The sequence below is a fragment of the Pogoniulus pusillus genome, unplaced genomic scaffold, assembly GCF_015220805.1.
Source record: "Pogoniulus pusillus isolate bPogPus1 unplaced genomic scaffold, bPogPus1.pri scaffold_233_arrow_ctg1, whole genome shotgun sequence".
Classification (NCBI taxonomy): domain Eukaryota; kingdom Metazoa; phylum Chordata; class Aves; order Piciformes; family Lybiidae; genus Pogoniulus; species Pogoniulus pusillus.
Genome location: NW_026974658.1, coordinates 13,101 through 17,304, shown reverse-complemented (window position 1 = coordinate 17,304; position 4,204 = coordinate 13,101). Strand labels below are relative to the sequence as shown.

General features: G+C 57.4%; 1 long non-coding RNA gene across 1 annotated transcript; it reads left to right on the top strand.

The window, feature by feature from the left end:
- The first annotated feature begins 789 nt into the window (after positions 1-789).
- On the top strand, positions 790-3,394 carry LOC135174036 (uncharacterized). The gene is made up of 2 exons (XR_010301675.1): positions 790-1,835; positions 3,153-3,394. It is a non-coding gene; the product is annotated as an uncharacterized LOC135174036 (long non-coding RNA).
- The last annotated feature ends 810 nt before the right edge of the window (positions 3,395-4,204 follow it).

The following is a 4,204-nucleotide window of genomic DNA, read 5'->3' as shown; positions in this document are numbered from 1 at the left end:
ATTGGTCCCCATAGATCCCTGCAGATCCCCATAGATCCCTGTGGGTCCTTGTAGATCCCCACAGATCCCTGTGGATCATTGTAGACCCCTGTGGGTCCCCATTGGTCCCCATATATCCCTGTGGGTCCTTGTAGATCCCCATAGATCCCTGTGGGTCCTTGTAGATCCCCACAGATCCCTGTGGATCACTGTAGATCCCTATGGGTCCCCCTCGGTCCCCATAGATCCCTGTGGATCCCCATAGATCCCTGTAGATCCCCCTGGACTCAGTCTGGGGCCTTTAGATGCCTGTGGATCCCCACATGTCCCTGTAGATCCCTGCAGATCTCTGTAGGCCCCCTTAGATCCCTGTAGATCCACAAAGATCCCTGTAGATCCCCATGGATCTAGTCTGAGGCTTAGAGATCCTCCACTGATGCCTGTTGATCCCTTTAGATCCCCATGGGCTCAGGCTGGGGCCTTTAGATGCCTGTGGATCCCCATAGATCCCTGTAGATCCCCATGGACTCAGTCTGGGGCCTTTAGATGCCTGTGGATCCCCATAGATCCCTGTGGATCCCCATGGGCTCAGTCTGGGGCCTTTAGATGCCTGTGGATCCCCATAGATCCCTGTGGATCCCCATGGGCTCAGTCTGGGGCCTTTAGATGCCTGTGGATCCCCATAGATCCCTGTAGATCCCCATGGACTCAGGATGGGGCCTTTAGATCCCTGTAGATCCCCACATGTCCCTGTAGATCCCTGCAGATCTCTGTAGGTCCCCTTAGATCCCTGTAGATCCACAAAGATCCCTGTAGATCCCCAGAGATCCCTGTAGATCCCTGTGGATCTAGTCTGAGGCCTAGAGATCCTGCACTGATGCCTGTTGATCCCTTTAGATCCCCATGGGCTCAGTCTGGGGCCTTTAGATGCCTGTGGATCCCCATAGATCCCTGTAGATCCCCCTGGATCATGTCTGAGGCCTAAGGATCCTTCACTGATCCCCACTGATCCCTTTAGATCCCCCTGGACCCAGCTTGGGGCCCCATAGATCCCTACAGATCTCTACAGATAGATCCTGGTAGGTCCAGTCTGGGCTCTAGAGATCCCCACAGGTCCCCCTAGATCCCTGTGCCACCAACCTGGGGGCCAGTAGATCCCCCACAGATCCACTCTCGACCCCTGGAGGTCCCCAGAGATCTCCATTGGTGCCTGGAAATGCCTGCAGATCCCCAGGGATCCACTCTGGGGGCCTCTAGATCCCTTTTTGTCCCTATAGGTACCCAGGGATCCAGTCTGGCTCCTCTAGCTCCTTACTGGTCCCTCTAGATCACCTCAGGGATCCACTCTGGGGCTCTGTAGCTCTCCACTGCTCCCTATTGGTCCTTATAGATCCCTTCAGGGATCCACTCTGGGGCTCTGTAGCTCTCCACTGCTCCCTATTGGTCCTTATAGATCCCTTCAGGGATCCACTCTGGGGCTCTGTAGCTCTCCACTGCTCCCTATTGGTCCTTATAGATCCCTTCAGGGATCCACTCTGGGGCCCTGTAGCTCTCCACTGCTCCCTATTGGTCCTTAGAGATCCCTTCAGGGATCCACTCTGGGGTCCTGTAGCTCTCCACTGCTCCCTATTGGTCCTTATAGATCCCTTCAGGGATCCACTCTGGGGCCCTGTAGCTCTCCACTGCTCCCTATTGGTCCTTATAGATCCCTTCAGGGATCCACTCTGGGGCTCTGTAGCTCTCCACTGCTCTTTATTGGTCCCAGTAGATCCCCTCAGGGGTGCAGTCTAGGGGCCTGTAGATCCCCCCTCAGGGATCCACTCTGGGGCTCTGTAGCTCTCCACTGCTCCCTATTGGTCCTTATAGATCCCTTCAGGGATCCACTCTGGGGCCCTGTAGCTCTCCTCTGCTCTCTATTGATCCCTATAGATTCCCCCCCCAAGGGATCGACTCCAGGCCCTAAGGGATCCACTCTGGGGCTCTGTAGCTCTCCATTGCTCCCTATTGGTCCTTATAGATCCCTTCAGTGATCCACTCTGGGGCCCTGTAGTTCTCCTCTGCTCTCTATTGATCCCTATAGATTCTTCCCCCCCCCAGGGATCGACTCCAGGCCCTAAGGGATCCACTCTGGGCCCTGAAGCTCTCTACTGCTCCTTATTGGTCATTGTAGATCCCTTCAGGAATCCACTCTAGGGACCTGTCACTCTCTCCTGCCTGCTATTGGTCCCTATAGATCCCTAGGGATCCACTTTGGGGGCCTGTAGATCCCTCTCTGTCCCTATAGATTCACTTCAGCCCCTCCAGCTCCTTACTGGTCCCTGTAGATCCTCTCCAGGGATCCACTCTGGGGCTCTGTAGATCCCCTCCCCCCAGGATCCACTCCTGGGCATTGGAGCTCTCCACTGCTCCTTCTTGATCCCTGTAGATCCCCCCAGGGATCCACTCTGGGGCCCTGTAGCTATCTACTGCTTCCTATTGGTCCCTGTAGATCTCAGGGATCCACTTTGGGGCCTGCAGCTCTCCACTGCTCCCTCTTGGTCCCTGTAGATCTCAGGGATCCACTTTGGGGCCTGCAGATCTCCACTGCTCTCTCTTGGTCCCTGTAGGTCCTCCCCCCTCAGGGATCCACTCTGGAGCTCTGGAGCTCTCCACTGCTCCTTCTTGATCCCTGTAGATCCCCCCACAAGGGATCCACTCCAGGCCTTAAGGGATCCACTCTGGGGCCTGCAGCTCTCCACTGCTCCCTATTGATCCCTATAGATCCTCCCCCCTCAGGGATCCACTCTGGGGCCCTGTAGCTCTCCACTACTCCCTATTGGTCCCAGTAGATCCCCCCAGGGATCCAATCTAGGAGCCTGTAGATCCCCCCCCCTCAGGGATCCACCCTGGGGCTCTGTAGCTCTCCACTACTCCCTATTGGTCCCAGTAGATCCCCACAGGGATCCAATCTAGGGCCCTGTAGATCCCCCCCCAAGGGATCCACTGCAGGCCCTAAGGGATCCACTCTGGGGCCCTGTAGCTCTCCACTACTCCCTATTGGTCCCAGTAGATCCCCCCAGGGATCCAATCTAGGACCCTGTAGATCCCCCCCCCTCAGGGATCCACCCTGGGGCTCTGTAGCTCTCCACTACTCCCTATTGGTCCCAGTAGATCCCCACAGGGATCCAATCTAGGGCCCTGTAGATCCCCCCCAAGGGATCCACTGCAGGCCCTAAGGGATCCACTCTGGGGCCCTGCAGCTCTCCCCTGCTCCCTACTGGTCCCTGTAGATCCCCCCACAAGGGATCCACTGCAGGCCCTAAGGGATCCACTCTGGGGCCCTGCAGCTCTCCCCTGCCCCCTATTGGTCCCTGTAGGTCCCTCCCAGGCCCCTCCCCTTCCCCTCCTCTCCAGCCAATAAAATCTCTTGGTTAGAGCCTTGTGGGCGGAGCTTCCGGTGGGGGGAGGGGCGGGGCAGGGCCCATTGGCTCCGCCCACCCTGCTGGCCTCTGATTGGCTGCAGGGAGGGGGGAGGAAGGGGAGGGGGGAGGGGAGGGGAGGGAGTGGAAGGGTCTCAGCTCAGCCAATGAGGTCTCAGCTCAGCCAATGAGGTCTCAGCTCTGCCCAATGAGGTCTCAGCTGCAGCCAATGAGGTCTCAGCTCAGCCAATGAGGTCTCAGCTCAGCCAATGAGGTCTCAGCTCAGCCAATGAGGTCTCAGCTGCAGCCAATGAGGTCTCAGCTCAGCCAATGAGGCCTCAGCTCAGCCAATGAGGTCTCAGCTGCAGCCAATGAGGTCTCAGCTCAGCCAATGAGGTCTCAGCTCTGCCCAATGAGGTCTCAGCTCAGCCAATGAGGTCTCAGCTGCAGCCAATGAGGTCTCAGCTCAGCCAATGAGGTCTCAGCTCAGCCAATGAGGTCTCAGCTCAGCCAATGAGGCCTCAGCTCTGCCAATGAGGTCTCAGCTCAGCCAATGAGGTCTCAGCTCAGCCAATGAGGTCTCAGCTGCAGCCAATGAGGTCTCAGCTGCAGCCAATGAGGCCTCAGCTCAGCCAATGAGGTCTCAGCTCTGCCCAATGAGGTCTCAGCTCTGCCCAATGAGGTCTCAGCTGCAGCCAATGAGGTCTCAGCTCAGCCAATGAGGTCTCAGCTCAGCCAATGAGGTCTCAGCTCCGCCCAATGAGGTCTCAGCTGCAGCCAATGAGGTCTCAGCTCAGCCAATGAGGTCTCAGCTCAGCCAATGAGGT